We start from the raw sequence: 25,211 nt of genomic DNA on the forward strand, positions 1-25,211 counted from the left end.
TTTCTTCACTAATGTACTACGCCCCGCTCCTTTCAATTCCCCGGCTCCTAAATGCTAAAGCCACCCCCCCCCCCCCCTCTCTAGACACGAGCTCATATAGATATCGACATCGTGGGTTAGTACAAAAGATTGAGAGCTGAAAAAAGCTAAGCTGTCCCGGATACGCTAAAGATAGACATGAGACCCGTGGGGAGATATGACGGGAAGATTTGAAATTCCTTTAACGTTATTGCCTCTCTTGTCCCGTCGCCTGCGGCACAACGACAGTTCCTCCTTTGAGACTACGCGACGACTCGACTTTTGCCATTCCTTACTTAGATATCATAAAGTCGGCAACGTCAATTTGTTCGAGCGAATATAGCAACGGGAAGCCCGAACAATGCGGCTTGCCTTTTCTTTTTTACTTTTCTTCGCGTAGACCATCTTTAATTCACTCTCTTTTGTATCCGGTACGTGGGTTCGTGGCTGGGAAGAGTGCTTGATTTTCCAGTAAATCTGTCGTATTCGGCTGGAAGGCATCTTCGCTTCAAACGTCTCCTAAAATAAATAATTCACGTAGTGCGCAAACGGCGGCCCTCACAAATATCTTTCCTGCAGAAAGACTGAAACCGGGGAAAATGGGAAAGGACAATCTGAGAGGGGGCGCCACTCAAAGACGGGTTCACCCATTGACTTCTTCCTCTCTCGTCTCTCTAGAGATATGTCTCTGTACACTTTTCACTCGTCTCACTTTACCTTTTTCCCCTCCTCTTTCTCTCTTTCTTCCGCACCTGTCATTTGTCTTGCTATTATTATTATTATTATTATTATTATTATTATTATTATTATTATTATTATTATTATTATTATTATTATTATTATTATTATTATTATTATTATTTGTTTCGAACACATATATGCAATTAGCAGGGAAGGGAAAGCGAGTAGCAGACTGGCAACTGCCACCGTAAGGGGTAGAATGCCTGCCTACTCTCTTCAGAAGGGAGGTAACAGCAACACAGAAATGGAAGATAATATATATCTACCTGTAATAGAAGCAAACTGGGCGAGTCAGTGGTCGTTCATATCTCAGACATGCCGTAAGATATTCGCACATTTCGCGGTCTTGCTGCCTCCTCGTTTAAGGCCTGTCGTTTCATCTGCCTCACTTTCCATTCCTCCTATCTACCTCGTCCTATCTTTGCATCTCTTTCTGTCTTCTTCTACACATCTCGCCGTGCTATCCTTCTCTCGTGTCACTCTACGTCGTCGTCATCGTCATCATCATCATCATCATCATCATCAGCCTGGTTACGCCCACAGCAGGGCAAAGGCCTCTCCCATACTTCTCCAACAACCCCGGTCATGTACTAATTGTGGCCATGCCATGCCTGCAAACTTCTTAATCCACTCCTCCTTCTCCTATTTCTCCCCTCTTCTCCCTCTCCTTGTCCTAATTTCCTGCTCTCTCTACGTCTCATGGTCTCTCCTTTCTGCGTCATCCATCGCTCTTGTCACCGTGCACAATCTCTCCGCTCTCACACTCTCACGTTTCCCTATAGCTTTGTTTATCGCCTTCACTCTGTCCCTGCCCTGTCTACCTCCACCCTCACAGTTTTCCCGTTTCCAATTCCCCCTGCTGTAACACGTGACGAAGCGCGAGGGAATCTCTTCTGTTTTATCTCTTTTCATCAGCTCCATGTGTGCACCCCTTTTCTTCATATCTACTTTCTTTTATTCACAGCCATCTTTCTTCTGTGCCTAGCGATGCCGACGGGTGATGCTGGAACCAAGTCATGCAGTCACTCCCCGTGCGTAATCCTGGCGGTAAAAAGAGAGCCCACCAAAGCTTCAGGAAAGATCACAGTTCCTTATCAGTTGCCACGCATCTTGTCGATTACGTTGCACATTTGGGGCACTTTTCGTTCCTTGTTCTGAGTTTTTTTTTTTAATTAGCTTTTCAATGAGTACGATGTCTAGCGCTTCCGGGGCTAAGCAAATCAAATTTCGGTGCTCCTTCGTGGCTCACGCTCCTCACCCTTCAAGTTGTACAGTCTTGAACACCTTGCCCACTACTGTGAACTTGAAGTGTCTTCGATAATATCTTTGTTTTCAGTTTTTCTGCTTCATTCGCACTAAAGCGGAAACCCCTCACCCTCGCCCCGATTTTTCCTTCAAGAAACCTTCACAGTGCCCCCCTCCACTCCCTTTAAAACAACGTAAACAATTCATCTAAACTACAACTCACTCTCTAAATAATCGAGTCTTTGCGGTTGCACACTGCAGTTGTCATATACTTCTTAGCATGACTAGCACGTATAAGATATATATATATATATATAAGTAAGCACGTATACCAACTACGCCCAAGGTATACGTTTTCCAAGACCGCTACGGCGTAATCAAATTTTTGGTTTCAACTGTCACTACAATCTGTTGTTGGCTTCAAAAGGGAAAGCTTTCGCAAATATCACCGACGTCTGCCTAAATATAGTAGTTCTTCATTTCACATGCTGTTGAATTGGAAAACGTAAGTCCTCAACCTTAAACTCGGTGTCACAATTCGTCTTTTTTTGTCTTTTTGCATGTAAGGTTTCCATTCCTCTGAGACTCTTACAGCAGACGCTGTTGCCTGGATTGTCGTGCGACTGCTGTTAAAAAGCTCGAACCCTTGTTTGTCGTGTCATACGCAGGACGAATCGACTTGTACGTATGCCCTTAGGCTTATTCCGGGTGTTTCTGCGAAGATATTAATATTTCGTAGTCACCTGTAGCAGATAGAGGACAATCATAGTGCTTGAGCTGGATTCCTCAAAGAGGGGGAGACACTATTTGCGTGAAAAAATCAAAACGCATAGCTGAGTTAAATAACCGAAATTCACTAATCAAGTTTTCAACTAATTATCTTCCAGCACGCGCTGTGATTTACAAATAGTAGCCAGAGATGTCACAAGACCGATCCACTTCTCAGGATGGCACCACTTTTGGGATATCAATTCCGGAACCTTGCGTAGAAATATATTGGGGGTCCAGTTACTTTTACGCTTCAGTGCACAAAAAAAATCGTCTCGTTAAAAAAAAAAAGCAAGTGGAACAGTGTATCCTCAGCGCAAGTTTGAAGGTGCCTATCTTGAAAATGGTGCCATCCACAGAGAGAGAGAGCAAATGATAAAGGAAAGATAGGGAGGTTAACCAGGACTGAGCCCGGTTGGCTACCCTACACTGGGGAAAGGGAAAAGGGGACGGAAAGATTAAAAGGAGAAAAGAAAGTCTACTGGGTATATCGTTCGGTCACTCAGTCCAGATCACAGCCACAGGATTCATTTTCATGTGTATATGCCTTGCAGTCTCACCGACTACAGTTTGGAAATTGCAATGCGTGTCCTAAAGTATTTAAATAAATGCGTAATTAGCGATTGACCTTTTTGGTTAACTGCTCGATTGCCCCTTTTTCTTTACTTTTCGTGCATGTCTGCCTTTCTGAGAAGACAAACTCAGGGAGCAGAATTGTGCTATCTACCGCGGGTAAATCTTCTTTTTTTTATATATGTATGTATGCGGTATAAATTGCTTAATGCCTCCGCCGAACCACTTGGTGTGTTCAGTCATAATGTGTATACTCGTTATTACCGATACATAAGAGCTGTTTAATGGCTCTGTTCTCTATGTAATTACGCGGTGAAACAATCAACGCTGCCCACGCATCCTCCCTGCAGCAATTGTACGCCTTCGAGTGCATCCTTCTTGTAATAAAGTGGCCACCTTTTTAGCAACATTTGCATATTCGTTTACATTCACAGTAGTTGCGTAACTGTTTCTACGTAATCACTTTTCTTTTCTTTTTCCTGCGACAAGACTGACAAATAAATGATAGTCGCGCAAGCTTTATAGAAAAGAAACTCCCGCAGAATTTATGTGACGGTGATTATATCATGGAGACAATATTACAGGCCAGGAATCGAGAGTATAACACTTTCAAGGAGTTTCTCGCCTCTCCTTTTTTTATTTTTTACCAAATGCGCTTGGAACGAGAAACGTTTAAGCTCAAGGATGATGGCCTGTGGTGTCATCTGACCCCCAGTGACGCGAGAGGATTTAGCCGGCATACGACGGAAGTGACGAAAGATTATGAAAGATTGTGGCGCGGACGGTCAGAACTGTGTTAAGACGGAAGGCGTAGGCAACGTTCGCATCATCGCTCGCTCAATATCTCCGCGCCTCGCCATGGCCCTTACTTACTCGGATTGGCTTCATCCGATGACGCGCAAATTAGCCGCTAGAAGCCATTTATCTTTCTCAAGATCTCTTATCCAACGGCTCTGAGAGGTTCAACAGCTCTGCTTATGGGGTGGTGTATTTCTTTTTCTTTTTTTTTTTTTACAGGGCATCACGAGGTGAACGAACGATTCAGCGCAGTACGTCACCAAGGCAAAGCAGGTAATGAATAATTAATGTTTATCGTGATGCCATGCATAGTCTTGGCGGTTGCGAAAGAGAGAGGTAATAAAAACGCGGCAATCAAACCTCTAATCTAGCAAGATTTATGAGGCGCGCTGTCTCGACGGAATTTCGATTGGTGCTCTTATCGTGGCAAACGTTCCCAAATATGGTATCGCTGGAGGGTGAAGCAGCATACTTAACGAGGAAAACAATCTTAGTTGCTCACCAATAAAAGAAAAGAACGAAAAGAAAGTGATAGATTCTAGGCTCATTAGATATTCACAATGCAAGAAGAGACGTTTCTCCGCCGCAAGCCTTCCAAGATACTTAAAAATCTGAACATAGAATAAAACAAAAGCAACAAATTGGAAATTTAAACATGAAAGAGGGCTGATACTTCACAGAGGATTACGCAGTACTCATAAAAAAAAAACTGTTGCGCTTCCGCCTGGTAAGTTGTTACGAAATCCTTCCTCTCCACGGCAGCTTGTAAAGCAAATTGAAAAAGAAAATTTCTGAAGGACGGTGTGCGCATTTCATTTAATTTTAAACTTCCCAGGCTAACTTTAAACTGGCGTCTGAGCAGTATAAAGGTTTCAAATATTTCTAAGAGAAGATCGTCTAAAAAATTAACTTTTTTTCCCTTTTTGCCCACTATTTACCGGAGGCGCAGCTCTCCCCCGTGAAAGGTCAGTTTTCAAGGTCACGGCAAGGTCATGAGCTCGAGCATTGGTGAGTTGCGTCTTGCAACAAACTTTGATTTCACTTTGAGAACTTGAGACGGCGGACCGGCCTCTTATGGTGAAACATTTTCTTACTATCTTTTACTGACTTAAATTTAATAAAGAATCGTATGCCTTTAGGCGGCACCCCGTGCACCCTCGACGCATGACAAACAGAATGAAACCATAAAATGTACAAAACAAGAACACTGCACAACGACAGAGAGCGCGAGCACAAAGCAGTGCAAAGAAGATAGCGGAAGAACGCGCACGAAAGATTCAGCGGTTTGCTGAACAGCGGTCCAACGCTCGAAGACATAATCACATGACTTACCACGCAACTACGAAACACTGCAGAACAAACTTGCAAGAAGCGTACGTGATCTGCACTGTTAACAATTTATTCGCGGCACATATAAATACCCGGAAAGCAAGTTCATTTTCTGTCCGAATGGGCAGAACACATCGAGAATAAGCGCAATCAATAAGTAGAAAGAATATTTCGGGGAAAATTTTTTCCGCCATGGGAGGATAATACCGGCCAGAAGGCCGGAAGCGCGCTTCTCACCAAGCCACATATGGCTTCATTTGGAAATTGCTCAGACAGCTCTCGTAATATGCAAACCAGATGCGCGCATGTCGTTTTGTTTACACTGCACTGGTGTCATCTGTGTGACATCAGTGTGACCTCAGTGTGACACCAGTGTGACACCAGTGTGACACCAGTGCAGCCGGTGAACTTGCATCGGTCTGTCTGGTATATATGTAACATAAAATTCTGGTATATGTTGCCTGTAGGTTACACTCGTCCTCCTCTTTACACGTGTTTCTCTAACTGTGCTTTTCTCTCTTGCCGGTCATAGACTCGTTTTTCAGTCTTAGTCCAACGTCGGTCGGCGCCACTTCACAGACATACCGAAAGAACAGTCCCTTGTCTCGTAGCTGGCTATGGGTTCATGTTCTTGATGTGCTCAAATAAAAGAAACCCGCCTCATGCGTCCAGCTGATTTATGTGGCTTTCTTGTGCCTTAATCGATTAACATTACTTCTTATACACTGTTTTAACTCCGCAGACGAGCTTGTGCAATACGCTGTAAATTGAAACTGTATTGCCTTCGATATCTTACAGATCAATCAGTTCGAGCAAAATCGCGCGTTTTCAAATGATTAAAAAGTGTATGCACGTCTGACACATGCATATGTCGTATCAGTAGTAAGCGAAGGTCTTGACAACTAGCGTGACTGTTCATCCGCATAGAAGCATGAGCGATCATTCACTATCTCGATGAAAAAAAGGCTTGGGTGCCCGATAGTTACCACAGCTGCGCTTATAGCGCACGTGATTAATCTAAGTTCTCGTCTTATCCCTCTCGCTTCCCTCGTGTAGGCTAGCAAATAGCAGAGAGTCTTAGTTAATGGAAGCAAACAGAGCTTCAAAAGGGAGGCCATTGGCGTGCCTGCCACAGCACAACAGAACGGTGAGCCTCGTTGAGCTTTCTCCCTTTCCATTCCCCTTCCTTTCTCTTTGTATTCGCTCGTCATCTGTTTTAGTTTGCTTTGGTTTGGTTTCACGGCTTCACGTGTTTATATATGTCTCTACGCAAAGAATAAATCGCATTTCGGTACAGTCTGATGAATGTGTCTTCATTCCTTAGGCTAGAATTTCACAAAAAGCTACACGGGCATTGTATGCGGCCGCCGCTTTTCTCGAATGGTGTGGCTCACATCGTAACATATGTTCCTGTTTTATTTTTTTCCTTCGTAACCTGCGCAACGCAACCATCACTACGATAGAAAAGGAACAAACAGATTATTTTACAAGCATCGCTGGCTCTGCTTCGACGAAGCGATCACGAAGCCTATGCCATGGATAATCAGAGAACGTTGGAGCTCAACGCATCAGTGGAACAGAAATGCTATTAATGCAAATTTCTGCAGACGTGCACGTTAAAGAACATCAGGTGGTCTAAATTTCCGGGGACCCCCGCTACGGCGTACCTCGTAATCAGATCGTGGTTTGGCACGTAATATATATATATATATATATATATATATATATATATATATATATATATATTCAGTTTCTGCAACAAACGCGTACGGAGTCTCACGGAGGCTAAACCCAGACCAATCGACCCGCTAACTATTTCCAAACACCTGCGCCTACTCCGCCTATCAAACAAACATCGAAATGCGTCTCTGATCACGTCTATCGCCCGCAAACGTTTGTAACGACAATTATTTTTTTTTCTTGACGCGAGGCGCTACTTTACCGGCGCTGTACTTATATCTGCTTTTTTTTTCTGGTATTGTTTCAGCTGAGCCACCAATTCCACTGAACACGGCGCCACTGCCTGCAATTTACCGACGTGTCCGTCTGGAACATCTGCCCTCGCACAAAGCCCTCATCTGCACTGACGTCTGCTGCGGTTCGGCGTCCTCACCCCACAAGTAAGCTAGCAGCAGCACTGGAAATGTTCTAGGCTACCTGGTTAGCCATCAGTTTCGGCGCACACGCCATCATAGTCTGCAATGCCATCTGCACTAGTCAAGAGCCCTCATTGGCTGAATCGTCTGCAGCGCGATCAACCCCACATGTGAGTTGGCTGCAGCACTAGAGTTACTGCTACCTGTAGACTGAAGCCTACCTTTACAGTAGCCATTCGACAAAGCTGTGACTGAACTTTTATCAGGCCTTCGATCGTGAAAGTCGCCGATGGTCGCATGATAGCTTAAAATTAGCAATTATTTTTTTAAAAGTATATAATGCTTAGCCCTTTCACCGTCCGTTTCCGCGTTTCTGTCCCCCCATGTACCTTTTGACATTTCTTTTGTCAGATAGGTATGTGAGAACAACACCGCGAAAGCATTTGCCATTACCCTTGTCATTTTTTTTTTCAATTTCTTCCCAACCAAGGAGAAACTGTTGTGTTTATTTTATAATATCTCACAAAAAGATCACGACGTGAGGGGTGCATCACCTCCGGAAAAACAAACGACATTGAAAGGCTTAGATGTTGGCGCCTTTAATAAGCATCAGTAATACCTTTTCACGCAGATATGCATCTAATAAAGGCCGCCGATAAGAAAATAAAATTGCAAAGAAAGACACTGAAACTGAAAGCCAACCCATATGAAAGAGTTAAACACATTAAATAACGAACTAGATGCACAGAACTAGACCACAGACAGTTCGCAAATGGTTCCATTCCGCATGACTAAATTCTCCGAAAACAGCTAAGGAGTATTGAGTGCAAAAGAGGAGGTTACGTTTCCGCTTGCAAAGAAAATTCTGTGTTCATTTTGAACAGGCACGCAAGTTTACTTCTATAATAATTTCTGCCCTTGATTTCATGTTCTCACTGCTGTGAGCCATCGCCTCATTGCCTTCAGTATACTGCACCGAATTATAACGCCAAGGGAAAGCCTCATCGTCCCTCTTCCGGGCATTTGCCTGCGCTGGATTGAAATCGTCTGCTATAAAAAAGAGGCAGCTGAGCCGCCGTTCCGTAACGCGACCCAGGCAAACTCGCCTGTCTATTTCTGGATAAAAATGGATTCTTAGCTTTTATACACGTATGTTGGACGCACTCTCTCACAGAGGTACCAAGTTTCAAAAAAAGAATGAAAGGGTTCTTTTCTTTCCCGCAAAATTTGACTACGCAGATTGCTTTACACATTCGCTTTTCCTATATCGCCGAACTTTTTTTCTTCTTCTTCTGAGGACAATGGCCCCATCGCGATAAAAGAGGCCACGTTTGCGGGCTTTCTTAGCTTCAGCTGTGTGTAGTGTTTCCCGCGCCAAGTATGATAACCTCCTCTATGTGAATAGTAATGTGCTTGTTGGTGCCAAATCTCAAACATCCTCCTTAATGAATCCGGTGTTCATAGTAACTTACAAGGATGCATCACAAAGCCCGAGCTCTCTGCGTACGGAGAAAAAAAAAATAAGAGCCGCGGTCACCGCGTTTGTTCTTCCTCAAAATTTTTGCTGATTACATCATTATCTAATTAGCCGGTTCCATAAACATTAGTTTCCTAAGTCATTCGCTGTACATGTATAAGCTAGTATGAAGCGAGATGGCGTTTCGTTGCTGGACAACGGCGCCGGGAGTGGTAACTGCCTTCTGCTTGAGAGCGTATCTATGCTTGAGAGCATATATAGTACACTCTACCCGAAGTAACGCATTCATGCCTGTAGCAGACGAGCAGACGATAAAAGTTAGAGGAGGCACATTAAAAGAAAAAAAAAAGGCAGGCGTGACATACAAGCTGTAAGATTTATTAGGGTTATTCACACTGTTATTTATTCCGTGCTATAGACAACTGCATTCCCATCCACTTCTATTTCACCCATGCCAAAAAAAAAAAACATTAAAACACGGTGTAAAAAGAACACGTAGAGAGCTGATTTTATAAATTCATGCATCATAGCGCCATTTTGCTCTAAAAAAATAACATTAACCTCATTGATACATCAGCTTTGTTCTCTAAGTCACCAGTTAATTATAGCTGTCAAGCTATCACGCCTTGTTTTTATTGCGGGTAACCTTTTTATTACATCGCAACACTAATAACCCCGGTATTCCTGCCTCCGAATGCCTCGATGACCACGAAAGTTTCACAATCGCGTTCAGGCACCTAGTGAACAGCAGATATTCAAAATGACAATACAATTTGAAGCCGAAAGACGGATTAATTTTCCCATGATGTCAACTTTTCTATAAGTGCGTGGTAGTTGACTCCGAGAAAACGCTTTACAACACCGAGACCTGCTGACATAACGTTGGCAACTCTGTGGGGTTTCACATTTTGTTTGCATTTGCATTTCACATTAATGTTTGCAGTTCTCGAAGGCAGACATCTGCCTCTTATGTATTTTTTTCAAAAGGATAGCGTAAGCTATCGATAAATGTTGGGAATTGTCAGGTTTCGTATGAATGTGTTCGAGTAGTACCGTCATATGAAACACTTGCTCACGATTACGACAATAACCGCTCGATCTATGCGACGTTGCTCGTAACAGTTGTTAAAATGAGGAAGTACCCGCGACCGATAACGTTGTCCCCTCGATTGACTAGCGTCACTTTGTGTCTGCTTGCGACATCCAGCGCAGCATCCAGCGACATCCAACGCAACGGAGTTGGGTATCCTTTCAGTCGAACTCAAAGACCACGCGACTTCGAAATGACACTGACTAGAGGAATGACATCCCCTGCCGTCACATCTTCTTAACGCTAGCTTATCCCCCGAGCGGCCACAAGAAGTGGCGTAGTCTGGCGCTGTTTGGTCGAGGCTTCCGCAGTACTTGGTCCATGATGTTTCAACTTCGCTGCCATTTTAATCTATGGTCATCTTCTTATCTTTCTTTTTCATTTTTTTACACAACCATATTGTTTATCAACTTAAACTAGCCTCTTACAGCATAGTGTTGGTGTTAGGACGATCAGTCCTGCACATTTCTTTTTTTTTTTTTTTGCCGTATTTAGGCTGCAATTTTTCTCTAATCTGACCATGCAGTGAAGACAAGTGGAGTTTGCCTGCCAATTCTCCACTGAAATTACAACGCAACCACTACTAGCGGTGATCTATGACCCTGTTGACCGTTTCTTTTTTTCATCCGGAGGCACGAATATCTTCGGGGTAATAACAGAAGCAAACAAACCGAGCTTCTCGAATACGCGGTCAAACCTTATCCGTCCAACTTACGCCATAACGTTGGCAGCCCGGCGGCCCATTTCCACCGTTCGCCGACTTCCAGTCTGTCGGTTCTTGACCAACTGGCGTGAATGATATCACTGTATTACTGGCCCGTTCCGAGTCGTACGTTGAACCGGCCCCGTGTCGATAGTCGCGAGCACTCGTTTGGGGTTTCGCAAGAGGCCGATGTAAATCAATCGTCTCCACAGACGCAGACCGGTCCGCAACGAGTCAGGTGAGGACGAGCTTGCACGACCCATTCAAGTAAGAAAGAAAAATATTAGATAGATAGATAGATAGATAGATAGATAGATAGATAGATAGATAGATAGATAGATAGATAGATAGATAGATAGATAGATAGATAGATAGATAGATAGATAGATAGATAGATAGATAGATAGATAGATAGATAGATAGATAGATAGATAGATAGATAGATAGATAGAAAGAAAGTTAGGTACTGTTGTTCCTTCCTTCATAAAGTATCGATAAATAAGTGCTTTCCGCTATAAACACAAACCTGTGGTTTTTTTTCTTTAATCTCTATTGCCAACATTGAGTAATATGAGATGACCTATTGACGTGGTGGTGTGCAGTGTACAGTTCCTCTGTTTTTCAGTGAACTTGAATGAAGTGGCTATTAAAGTGCTACTCTATTCGTGGAACAGTCAAAAAAGCTGTGCCCCTCCCCCTACTCCCCCATAAGCCTAAAGATTTTGCGTTCGCAGCGACGGGTGTAGCATAGACCTTATGGGATACTTCTACTCGTAACTGCCTTAATTCGAGAGAAAAGTATACCGAATCACGTGGGGTACTGTTCTTTTCAACTGTCGCTTCCGCAGTCTGAGAATTTGCGTTTGCATTTCTTTTTGGCTCCTAAGCGACACATTTCGATAGACTATAGAAGAGCGTCTCCGTTATTGAACGCGATTTGCTTTCCCGTTATTCTCGCTCTCAATATTTACTTTTTCAGAAAAAAAATTAAAAGATTCGCCATTTTGTTCTATTCGAAAAGTTCTCATTTGGAGCTCTCCTAAACATTTACGTGTATGTCCTGTTCCTAAACAAGAAGTTTTTAATCCCTAAACTTTTGGAAGGGACTTTTTTTTTTCACTGCACTGCGACTGCTGACTAATTCGTAAGGAACTGCTCTTTAAAAAAAAAATACACCTCGCTTCTCTCTAAACGACGTCGAGGCAGCCATTATAGTCGAACATAAAGGCGTTGAGGAACATTTCCTCCCCCCCCCCTCCTCCGCCATACAGTTTTCTTGTCCGTTACTTTTTTTTAACCATGGCTGAGACAACGTGACTTCGGGGCGACCAAACTATTGCTGGGAGTCAACAACGCATTCCTTGTCACACCCAGGCAACGGCGCCTTCGCAACTACAGACTTAGCCCGCGGCGAGTAGAAAAAAAATTCACTTACTGCAGACGCCCCGAGTAATTTTGTTACCTTCGCCTACAGCGACGGTGAAGAACGTAAACTAAATCGCTTCTGCAGACAAAGTTTGAAAAAGAGAAAGAGCTAACAGAAGGTGTTCGAAAAGAATAGGTCTTAAGAGACGGCGCACGTGTCCGTAAAAAACGAAGATCGATAATAAAAAATAGAAATTAATCTTTTAGTTTAGCCTCGCGCAACTTTACGCACACGGGATAACGCGAGAGAGACCCTTGGGTGCTACAGCGCGGAGTCCGAACGCGCATCGGGTGAAGCCGAACGACGAATAGGGCACGTACGATACGACTTGGAGGGTAAGAACAATTTAATCTCGAACTCAGCGGCATTCCGTGTTGGATTGGATAAACTTTGAATTAAAGGCCCTGCAGGACGCGCGTCAGCGCGCCGAAGGCGTCATTCCGCGTTCTCCAGCTTAAAAAATTTGAAACAAAAACAAGAAACAGAACAAGAAAAAAAAATGAAAGACCCATTTTAAACGCAATTTCGAGGGAGCGTATAGGTGTTGCAGAAAGGCCTCGGCCGGAATACACCACCTCCCCTTGCAAAAGGAAAAAAAATTATAAGAATGTAGAGCGACGCTTTGGGTATCGTTGATGCCCAACCTTACCTTCTCCGTCTTTTTTTCTCTTTATGTTTGTTTATTTCTTTTTGTTATTCTCACGGGGCATGATTGTTTGTCGCGGCGCGCGTGCAAGGAATGGATGCGCCCATAGCCAGCGTTCGCCTTTCCAGGCAGCAAGCAATGCACGTTGCTTCTCGGCGAAACCAAGAGGGGTTACCAAACGCCGAGAGCCAATATTCTTCTCTTTATATCTTATGCTTTGTTTGTGTGTGTGCGCGCGTGTGTGTCTGTGTTAAATCATTCGCACGTGTGGCTACAAAGAGAGAGAGAGAGAGACAACGTGGCGAGCGCAAGGTGTGATGTATACTGAATTGGGAAAGCGTATAGTTGGTTACCCTGTACACGTGATGTTTGAGGGGTAAATAGAAAGACGGAAAGAGAGAGAGAGAAAGTTATCCGAACACGTATACTATGCGAGAAAAACACACTCCGAAGACGCTGGTTCGATTCCCACCCAGCTCATCTTGCAAGTTGTTTTTATTTATGAATTGCCTGCCGGGATTTTTCGCTCACGGCCAACGCCGCCGACACCGGCTTTTCTGGGACACGAGCTCCTTAACGCTGTCGCGTTAAAAGAACGGCTGCCTCATTGCAAACGGCATGAAACGCGCAGAACGAAGCCCGGCACCAAAACGCACTGCGTCCGTCCTCCGCGATGTACGCCATCGAAAAATTTAGCGTCCAGGCGAAGTCGCCCAGTTCTACGTTTCGTTAAATTATATTACACTCCGCGGAATAAACGGTGTGTCGTGGAGATGCACCTTACCCGGCCGCGACCCCTTCCGACAAATTGAACGACGAACGCTCCATTGCACGGTTGACCGCGCGGACCGCGAACTTCATTGCTTCTCATATTTCGCTCCCCTGAACCATTACAGGGCGGCAAACCGGCGTCAACCTAGTTAACCTCCTTGCGTTTCTTTAGCCTGTCACTCTCTATCTCTCTCTCATCCCAATATTCCCTCAAAAAAGCGCACTGTCTTCTTTCTTTATGGGTAGCAAACAATAATACTTGTCGCTGACCTCGCGAATGTTCAACTCACTTAATCGTTAATGCAATTTTGCATCGGTTCATCACTTTTATGAAGCCTATTATTTTTTTTAAGTTTTAACGACTCGGTAGTTAGTGCAAGGCCTGAACGTGTTCAGAAATTCGGCCACTCCGTACTATGCACATGCGACGAAACGTGTCAGCGATATTGCAACCATTATTTTCCCCGACCCTGTGAAATAATATAGAAGAAGAGCTAATATTGCATAAACAGGCTAAGCTTGCAGCGCTCGATAGGGATACTAAAGGCTCATTATGCGCCTTTTGCAATATTAACGCCACTGTAGGCAAAAAAAGTTTATTGGTTATTTACACTACGCAAGGTAGTATACGAAGTCTGGGTGCTTTAGAGTGAAGTTTTCTTTTTTTTTTGTGTGTGTGTGTCTGATAAGAACGTGAAAATAAAGGTACATCGTTCAACGAAATAAGCCGCGTATTTTGAGTGCTTAGTGTCGCACGCATCCGAGCCACATAAAAATTCATGGTGGCAGACTGTTCTTAGTTAAGTGAAACCACCACAGCGACACTCCTGCTGCACCATGACGAACGCAGCTGCTGAAATAAAGCAACAATCGAAGCTTGCCTCCTCGTGTTAATAACACATCATCCGAGTTGCCCTATTCATACTGGGCGTTTTTGCAGCGCGGTATCATATGTATTGATGATTTTTTTTAGCACCGCATCTTGCACAAGCCTATTTCGACAACGTTAACGTCGTCTAGATATTCTGCAAGACATTTGTTTTTGTTTGGTTGTTTCTTTTTTTACGCGATGATGTCTGGGACCCAAAGCGGCCCAAAGCGACAACCGGGTTTCAAGGGAAGAAATGTATTAAGAGATGTGGCATAGTTTTGACTAGCCGGATTTCTTCTTTTTTTCTCTTTTCGTGTTCATGGAAACAAGCAAGGTACAGTAGCTGTCTTTTCACAGCGGGGATCAAATTAGTCCTAAGCGACCTGGCGTAAATTATACTAAGGCTGCTTGTGTTCTAGAGAATTTTATGAAACCTGACTAGATTAGGTTAGGTTGAGGAAGCTGCGTACCGGGTTAGAACAGGCAGAAGGCCGAGCATTTTGATAGGCACGCATGCAACGATAAGGCATGCGTAAAAAACCTTCGCGCTCGAAAAATGAGAAGCATTTATGCAAGGAGACCTAACAGTGAATCTAACCTAAATGATTGTGACTTCGCACGGCCTATCCTTGCATTAGACCAAGTGCACTGGAGACGCGAGATTCATTCTCACTTGGAAGGAACTATTAGTGCGCAGTATTAGTACCAAAGGCTCTGTATTTCCAAAGGTTACTGATCTTGCTCCCCTTAGATGATGTTTGTTATCGTTCATATTGTTATGCTTCTTTTCTTTTTTTTCTGTCTGTATATGCGAACGACTTACGAAATGTATAAGTACTAGCGTTTTGCTTACAACTGTTCTAAAGCAACGAAATGCTAAGTTTGAAGCACTGGTGTTTTGTGATCAATCAAGGTCTTCGTAATACCTGCATCTATGGACTCGCTATGAGCAAGTTTTACTGCTGTAATACTATATCTGTTTGTTTGTTTGTTTGTTTGTTTGTTTCTTTGTTTGTTTTTGTTTTTGTTTTAACGTATGACCCACTCCTGCCTAAGACCTCCTGTGAGAGGACGGCACTACTCCTTGCAATAAGTGAAATAAATAAATAACGCCTCCGTACGCAGCTTGTCCCTTTGATATTGCCAGTGGCTGCACATGGGCCCTTTTTGAAGTTCACCTCCCTCTCGAGATGCTGCCGCTGTAGCCAAGGCCGGGAGGCGAATCCGCATCGTCATCGTTTCGAAATTTGCATCTGTCAAGCAACGACATGCAGCGCGAGTATTTCCATTGGAAGACGACAAACAATGGGCCTACAGTGGCGCCGAATTTCGACACATCTACCGAGTCGTTAATATGTGTACTCGGCATCTACTGTAGAATGTCCACACAAGAGCAGCCGTCTTTCAACCTGGCATTTCCAAGGCTCCGTCGCAAAAGCCCGGTAAATGCTGCCTTCGCCATTCGACGCGCAGATATCTTTGGTAGCCGCGGCATCTCTCTCTCTCTCTCTCTCTCTCTCTCTCTCTCTCTCTCTCTCTCTCTCTTTCTCTCTATGTCTATTTCTATCTATCTATCTATCTATCTATCTATCTATCTATCTATCTATCTATCTATCTATCTATCTATCTATCTATCTATCTGTGCGTGTACGTGTGTGCGCGTGTGTGGGTGTGTGTGTGTGTTTACAATAATTTACAGCTGAGTTGACGCAAACGCCATGTCTTCTTTCTTAAGGCCCCTCTGCGCTCTTCACTCAGAGCCTTTTGCAAACATTTAAGTGTACCGACAGCTCAGCACCCATCCATTATACATAACGCTGCCCCCCGCCTCAAGAAAGAGAGAGAGGGTATAGTAAAGCGCATTATGCATCGTCGACCACTAATTCGTAGAGACTGCTAGTTGACGGGTGCATTTTTCTTATGCCAAAGTCGACAGTCTATTTGTTTTACTAGCGTTATCGCAGACTTGTATTGCGAACGTCTGCGTCTCGCCTCAGAAAAGCCGTTTTCATATTTAATAAATGAAATAAAAGAAACGTCTATAACTAAGGCAGTATCGTCGCAAGCTTCCCGCTCCTTCCTTTTCGCTTCAGCGAACCGCGACGGCGCGATTCCGAATCGATCCGTCATTTTCACAGGAAAATATTCCGCATGAAATATACCGACGCACTCAGAGCGCCGCCACACGCCGCATCAACGGCAACAGTAAAGAACGCCGTCCAACCGAGCCTGAAATGTCTCGTAGAGCTCTAAAAAAAAAATCAATAACGTTGCCGACCGAGGGCACTCCAGAAAAAAAGAAAGCGAGCACGGCAACGCACTTTAAAAAATATATTCTTGTAATGGGGCGAAACGAAACAAAAGGTTTCGCGAATGAATTCCCCAATTCTTTAGTCGCGATGCGGCTAAAGCAGAGAACGCCTTCGCTGTCCCGCACTACCGAAACTTCGAGCAATGCGTCACTAGCCGCTGTCAGCTCTAAAACGCAAGCGGCATCGAACGCGAAGACAGCCACTTCAAGTACAACAACGCCTGCTTCGACGTTTCAATCCTCCACAGTCTTTTTCTCCCTTGCTTAGATCAACGCGGCCCATCTAGAGGCTGCTCTGCTCGATTTTTCCTCAATTTCGCTGTGCTTATTGGGTTAGCTTTCTTGTTTTCTCGCCCGAATTTGCCTTCTCACTTGGCGCGCGTAAGCTTCGCTGTGGCACCATTACGTGGTGCTTCGGGAAAGTGGTCTGCATGCAGCCGACCTACGTGTCCGCCTCAACGAAAGTGTTTTCCTTCCTTCTTTCGTTCGGCCCCATTTCCTCTCTTTCCTGTAATACGCGCACACACGTACGCCTGACACAAGGCTTACGGCCGAGCACTCTCGCAACAGATCCACGTTCAACGCCAGCTGACGCAACGACCTATTCACTCAAACTGCCCGCCGGCCAGTTTTACGACGTCACACCGCTCGCACGTCGAGAGTTCCAGGTTTTTACCTTCGGTGCAGCCAAAGTGCGGAGTTGAAGCGACGTCGTTGAAATAGCTTCCCTTGCTGAAAAAATACGCGTTTCTTTTCTTTTTTCCTTGTCGACGTAGCCAGTAGCAGATCAGCGCGGCAATGAGTGAGTGAGTGAGTGAAGAAACTTTATTGCAGGTCCGGCGAGGACGCGAACTCGTCGCGCACCCGGCTATAGTCCCACGTCGGGACCGGCAGGTCTAGCCCGCCGGCCCGGTCCCGGGCACGCCGGACGGCCAGGATTTGCTTTTCTAGAGCGGGGCTGCGCAGAAGCGAGTCCCACTCCTCCTCCAGCGCAGCAAGCAGTCTTGACATTCTTTTTCTCTCTCTCTCTCCCCAATCGCATCTCTTTGCCCCTACCCCGTTACAGGGTATCCGACCAGAGATAATCTCTGGTTAACCTCCCTGTCCTTACCTTGCTCTCTCTCTCTCTCTCTCTCTCTCTCTCTCTCTCTCTCTCTCTCTCTCTCTCTCTCTCTCCTGGCGCATTCGTATAGCATATCCTCGCCTAGGCTTCGTCGTCAACAGCAGCCTTTCGTTTTGTTTTTATCATCATCCCCGCAATAACAGTATAGGCGCAGTGCAGGCACTTTGTAGGTGTCAGCCTAGCCTAAAGAACGTCGGTCGATCCCGAGCACAGTGCAGTCAGGCACAGCGTTTAACGGAGCCAGCTGCAACAATAAGGAATAGTGCGAGAAATGGTCGCGTGACGCGTACGCCAGACGTTTTAAGTGACAATCTTTGGCGCCAACGAATCATGCGTGCGATCGTGACGCGATGGAACCAGCGTACAATTGAGGGCTTTTGTCGAGGTGACGACTTCGTTTCTGAACGGCACAAACTGCCCTAAGCTTTTTTAGCTTTGGGCTGTTGTGCGAGGAAACAGACGTCGGATTCCACCATCGGTGTAGCCGATGGCGGGAATCGATTTATAGCGTTATAGGCGGACTTAGTCCCCTTTAGAGGTATGTAATATAAACCTCAAAAGAGAGAGAGAGAGAGAGTAAAAGAAAGAGAAAGAGAGAGACAGGCAGACAGAGAGAGAAATAGAGAGAAGGAGACAGGAAAAGAGAGAGAGACCGACAGAGAGAGAGAGAGAAAGAGAGTACAAGAGAGAGACAGAGAGAGAAAGAGAGAAAGAAAGAACGAGAAAGAGAGACAGAGAGAATTTATAAAGGAAATTCAGGGAGGTGGACCTTAGGTAATATCATCTAACCTGCTAGTTTGCTCAAAAAGGAGAGAGGAAGAGGAGAGAAAATGAGGAGTACGAGGTGTGACGATGAGGACAGGTAGTAAGGTGCGGTGGTGCGAGTGCGCGCCTCTGTGTCCATAGGGTTCGTTCGGAGTCTCGAATCTAGGCCTGCGTTAATTAAACGTCCTTACAGTGCCTTGATGGTTTACTTCGTAGATATTCTGTCCGGCCACGGGCCCAGTAGTGCGTTCTTTTTTTTTTCTCACCGATCGGCCTGTTGTTAAATGGCGCCAATGAGGAGGCCAATGCCTGACCGTTCACGCTCATGTTTGAGACAGGGAACAAGCATGTGTTCCACCGCCTCAAGTACGTCACACGTATCACAATCTGGTGAGTCGGAGCGCCGGATGCGATGCATATATCGTTGCACAAAGGCAACATCTAGTCTAAGGCCACGCAAGAGGCTCGCGTGGCTAGGTTGGATGCCACACGCCATCCTAAATGTACTACGCGGATCAAACCTATAGAGACGTTTCTGACGATTTTCTTGTTGCAGCCAATGTATTGCTGTCGCTTTCTGCATAGCCTCGGTGAGAGAACAATTGAAATCTGGCCTTGAGAATGGTATGGTGACGCGAATTCCGTGATTTAAGCAGTGTTTTTTTTTTTTTTGCCGCTACATCAGCAAGATCGTTCCCGTGCAATACGCAGTGCCTATGGGTTGACTGTTATTAAAACGATGTGCTTTTCTTTCGGCAACAGTGTGAAGTTTACCAACGTCTAGGGCCGGAAACTCGTACGACTTTCTTTGTCGCGACACGTTGAAGTATTCGTAGCGCTCGCCTTGAGTCACACAATATCATTCGGTTTTTGAGGGAGCTCGTGAGAAATACGCATGATTACTTCTTCTCGTATCGCTACAAACAGTTGCATTCGATGTAGTCTTCTCTTCCAGCTGCTATCATCGAGCGACGTGATGAGCCAGTGTAAACGGGGCCGCAGATGAGGTGGACGATGTTACCGAACCGTCCATGTACACGTGTACAGAGCTCCCGTACTATTTAAGGGGAAAGCCTCATATGACTCGCGAGGCGAAAAATCCACCGCACGGCGTTATGATGCCATGGTAACAAAACCCACGTGACGGAGTGATGACGTCACGTTGCCGGCGCTGGGCCTGCTGCGGTTCCCGCTGCGAAATCCCCACGCTGAACAGCCACGGCGTCGGCGGGACGCCATGGACCAGACTCCCAAAAAAACTGACCCGGCACATTCCCAAAACTGGATTAAGGTGGATTAAACTGGATTAGGGTAAATTAGTGTTATTAAAGTCGATTAACGTGGATTAACGTTGCCACAGATTAGAGCAAGGTAGATTAAGGTGAACTTCTTGATTCAAATTGTTAACTCTGACAATTCCTCATGCATTCGCATTCAAATCACGTAAGCATACTTAAGTGACTGTAAACGTTTTTTTTATATATATATTCAAGTTAGACTTGCCTGAGTGAGATTTGTCGGGGCAATCTATTTGTTTTCTCATTTCCAGTATAAACAGGCGCACCAAGGCTTGCCCATCGCACGTGAAGGTATGCGTTGGTAACTCCGAGGATGCGCAACCTAATGAGTTGATGCACGCATGTCAAATATTGACTCCTGCAAAGGCGCTGTCACCTGGTAAACAGTAGATCATCGACAATGTTCGTCATGTCGAGTCTCAAGAAAACTCAAAGACGTTTGTGTGGCAGATAAGCAGCCACCAGAAGAGAAATGCTTACGCATCTCTCTTCGTTCTGTTTTCTGTCGCAAGTGCTTCCCATATTCATGGCCCTGTTTGCTCTCCGCACCTACATGGCACTAAAGTCATTGGCACACCAAAAAACGATAGCAGACGTCATCTAAAACCGCCGAACTGTGGCAGACGTGCAACAGCTACAGTTCTGCAGCCATATCACTCCGCGGTGATCTGCAAATAAACATACGACCGTGCGAAGTCATGTGCGTGACGAAATTGTGTTAAATAAAGTCTTCTGATTAGGGCGCAGCACTTAGCTTAGGACTCCGATCCAAACATTTTTACCCGTCCGTGGTGAATCTGCTGCAATCTGCAGATGTGTGCAACTAGAGTTGTGACGGCGTGAAGCCAATCGATTGAGTGGTTGCGTATAAAGAAGACGTTTTACAGGGCGACACATGCTAATTTTTAGCTGCAGTTCAGTTCTCTTCCTCCCATCGGGAAAGAACATACTGCAATTATCTGATTCTATAAGCTGGACTAACACGGTTCCTGCTTCGCAAATGTGTTGTCTAATCAAACGTCGTCACTGTGATCAAAAGGCGAAACCATTAACTATTATCAAGGGAACTTGATTCTTGCAGTAAAGAAAAATCCACGCTGTCACCACCTTTGTGCAAAAAATAGGCCTCCTTGACCTGCTTACATCATTCCTTTTGGAAAAATAACATTTCATGCAAACATGCGCCAAAATCCGTGGGAATGAGAAGAGAAATGAAGGTGTGCACCACATAAACACTCACCAAATGCAGCGAGAGTTCCGTGAAGTCCTGCCCAAGTGTGAGAACCGCAGCCGAAGCACGCTGATGCAAAACGACGCTCCGCCCACAGGTGGCCAGTCAAATTTTCAAAGTTCGAGCTGTGCACGCGCGCGGGGTCAGAAACTTCTGGCGCCGCAGCGCGAGCAGACGGCGAAGTGCTGCCGCAGCCAGAAGTTGCAGAAGACGCCGAAAGTCCTATGCGTCTGCAAACACTCTTGATGCAGACGACATGGATGACATTACGTGCTAAACGTTCAGAGCTCACGCGTACAGCGTTCAACAGAGCGCGCACGGAGGAAGCACTCACGGAGACCCTTCCGCGTCTACGTGTATTATACAGTCGCTCACTCGGGCGCCGGTGCTTTTCTATCCGCCGCCATGCGTTCCCGGCAGTCGCTGGGAAGCCCCTGGAGAAAGGGCATCGCCTGGGCCTCTGGGGGAGAGAAGCAGACGACGGGGCTCGGAATCAGATGGAGAGACACGCGAAGTGAGCGAAGGAAGGGAGGAATGAAGCCTGAGGTTAGCGGAGAGAAGGAAGAAGGTGCGGCAAGAGCAACGCGTAGCCAGCAGCTCGACAACCCGCCTTTAGGCGCGGTACCTTTTAAGACAACTAGCGCCTCCCAGCGGGTGTCAAGCGAAACGGCGATGGGCTTCTGCTTCTATTTACTTACCCTTTCTCTCCTGCTGTCTCTCCTCTTCCTCACCTTTCCCGAACAAGACGTCCAGACTGCCCGGCCCGGCTGTTGCTCTCCCAAAGTTTCGCGCGCATCACGTTACCCTTCCCCGCGCCTTGTGAAATGGGTGCGGGGTGTTGCTGATGAGAAGGAGCGGTTGTTTGGCCTTAGCCGCTGCAACTCTCCTCACTATGGACATACGGGCGTTAGGCGTTCCCGGCTCGTCTGCAAACCAAAGCCCGCTGCAGAGGTAAAGAACGTATGTTTAAAAAGGAAGGTTGAAAGGAGAGGGTGTTGTTTAGAGCAGTGAGAAAGGGAACTGCCAGTACAGTAGGTAGAGCTGTTACCGGGGGAGCTTGATCATTGGTGTCTCACTTTCATCACCGCCATTTTAGCCCTGCAGCATATCTGTGAGGCTGATTAAGGTAATTACAGTCTCCAAATCGTATACAGGCAGGCAAATGCATATCTGAGCGCTGAGGCTTGCAGAGAACGATTGCGTTTGCTTGTTTTTATCGCGTTGTCTTGACCTTGTGAAGTCCAATGCGGCAGAATATATCAATGTTAGTTGGTGACTCACCCTTGAAAGGGTGCATTCCAGCAAGCAGCATCATGTTGTGGCGAAGCCATTACCACGTAAGGTAACGACCGCTGTTATGACCGCTAAAATGTACTGAAACGTTCATATGCGATATGAAATAAAATAAAAATTAGATTAAGTTCTACAATCAGAGTTTTAGTTTATGCCCATGAGGACACAGTTTTAGATTGAGTTTTTATCCTTTAACCACATGCAATCGTCGTGCCTCAAGAACCCGGTAGTGACTCATCAACTCATCTGAAATGCTGCTGAACATTTAGAGAAACGTAAATTTCGGCCACTATTTTATTTTATTTTTTTTTTCACCCAACACCAAGCAGGTGACAGTGGAAGTTCCATACCTCAACCAATTTAAAGGAAAATGAAGCAGCCAGATTTAGCATAGCTAAAGCTCTCTAGTATGTGATATCATAAATTAGATAAATTGGGATGATTGGTACGTTCGTCAGGGGCGACCTCGCACACTCAAATAAATCAAAGAGGCATTTCTATTCGTCATATCTCGTACAAACTTACAATTTGGTTCACGTCGAGTTTTCTGTTAAATACCTCCAAAGTAGATGAAATACGCGTATATTGCGACAAAAGAAGCGCGCGATTGATGCGGGGATCGAACCTCTGTCTTGCAGAAAACCAGCCCCACGCTCTAACCATCAGGCCACGGTCACGTGCATGCTTGTCTCGTGCCAAAGTCACTCTTTGAAACGTCTCGCGCGTGAGTCCGATTTTCGCATTGTTTCCTCGTGAAAGTTAGCTAGCACTTTGAGACGCTGTGTTCGAGTACACTGCCTTAGGGGTCGGCCCACGTACGTTTTGTTTTATTCTGGACGGCGATTCCTCTAAAGTAGCTGGTCTGCCTACAATACTATTGTATTAAAATTACCTGGTCTTAATTGAATCATTTCTAGGTGTCTAAACACAGCCTCGTTTAATGAATATTTGCCTTGGAAGAGGCTTGTACTTCGATACTAAGTTACTATGAAACTGCTAGGCCATGATGCAGTTTAATCGATCATTTCATAAACTCGAATTTTTTTTTTTGCGCGCCTTCTATGGAAACACTTTTGACCAATTTGAAACAAGAAAAGGCTTTGTTACTTGTTTTTCTTTTTGCTGACTATAACACTTAACGTTATTTTCAGTATGTACCACCAGATATGACGAAGCAGTATTTTGGTCTTTGGTTAGCTTTTGATGAACTTAAGAATCGAAAACTTGCCTGCAGGAGTTGTGGCTATCGAAAGAAAAAGTAACTCACTTTTAATACATGTTACCAAGACACTACCTGCGTAATATACTTGCGCTTCTCTTTCGCTTTACGCCGCACCGTATATTGAAGATTAATTAATAATTGACTTTTATGTGAGCCTAAAAGCGTTTTGGGACCATTTCCTACTGATAGAGCTAAATTTACCAGGCATCATCGTCCTTCTGCAATACATAATCTTTTCTTTTTATTCGCCAGTGGTATATAGCTCAAATGGACTCCTTGCGCTGGATTACTCGAACAGGTGGGTGTTACTTGCACAAATCAAAATGCATAACTTGCAAACGACAATTTCCCTAATCACTTATTTCATCCGTTTACCTTAATTTTGAAATTTATGAATTGAAACTAGTGAGTTCTCAAGGCGCGTCCACTTGGAGCTGCAATTTCGAAACTAGAACTTATTTTGAGATAAGCGTCATCTAGCTTGCCACGCAGGTCACCGTTGTTCAACCTACTGCAACAAGGTGGCTGTTTATGGTTGATGGACCAAAACAGTAAGAAAATTATCGCATATCGTAGCATATTTCGGGAAATGCTTATCTCGAAGCAGGAGTCATCCTCAACATTGGTTACGAGTTGATGTGAAGTCACCGGCTACAGTTTGCAAATTGGAACCTATACCGTAAAGCCACTTTAGTTTGAAACCTAATAATGAAATTTCGGTAATACGTCAAATAAGCGTTTCACTTTTATTTATTTTCTATTTATTTTTTTATTTTTTGCAAATGACATGCACCTCTTGGAGTAATGTGCCTCCGGCTGCAGAATCGTTTCGCGTGTCACGGGTGATTTCTAAATTTAAGTAATCTGCGAAACTTAAAGGAGGCCTTAAATAGTGGCAATGCGTGCTCTTATTAGTGTGGCTCGTGCAAAGCAAACGCCCAGAATTAGCGGACGAAGCGCATCAGACGAGCCTGTGGCGTCCCTCGTCGCCGCCGCTTGCAGCGCGCTCTACCGTGCTATCACTTCTTAAGTTCGTTGAAACTCGTCCTGCCAGTACGAGCCACGCTTCACGAAAATAGCAGTTCCCACGAAAATTTCCCAGCGAGTATATGCTTTCTGCTTCGTACATACACACCCTTTCTTTCCGAACAAAGTAGCAAAAGTACCCGACATGCTTCAAGAGTGCGTTCGCGCAGGCTGCAACGGAACAAAAGTTGTTTCACAAACTCCTTGCAGCGGCGTGCTTCAGTACACAACGCTTTCCTAATACAAACACCCACGCTAAACAAAATGTATCGCTTAACGACTGCACTTATAAGCATTTTGTCTAGTTTAAAACTTTCCATTTGTACGAACCGGCTTGAAAGCGGAGCTATCGCTTTTATTTCTGTCAGTACTTCAGAGGCAAAATGCATT

General features: G+C 45.0%; 1 protein-coding gene across 1 annotated transcript in view; it reads right to left on the minus strand.

The window, feature by feature from the left end:
- Positions 1-21,650, minus strand: part of LOC142590199 (GTP-binding protein Rhes-like) — an 83,012-nt gene extending 61,362 nt beyond the window's left edge. The window contains exon 1 of the mRNA XM_075702109.1: positions 21,290-21,650. The gene's annotated coding sequence lies outside the window, so the exon portion shown is untranslated. The remainder of the gene's footprint in view (positions 1-21,289) is intronic.
- Between the last annotated feature and the right edge of the window lie 3,561 nt (positions 21,651-25,211).

This window comes from Dermacentor variabilis, chromosome 8, assembly GCF_050947875.1.
Source record: "Dermacentor variabilis isolate Ectoservices chromosome 8, ASM5094787v1, whole genome shotgun sequence".
Lineage (NCBI taxonomy): Eukaryota > Metazoa > Arthropoda > Arachnida > Ixodida > Ixodidae > Dermacentor > Dermacentor variabilis.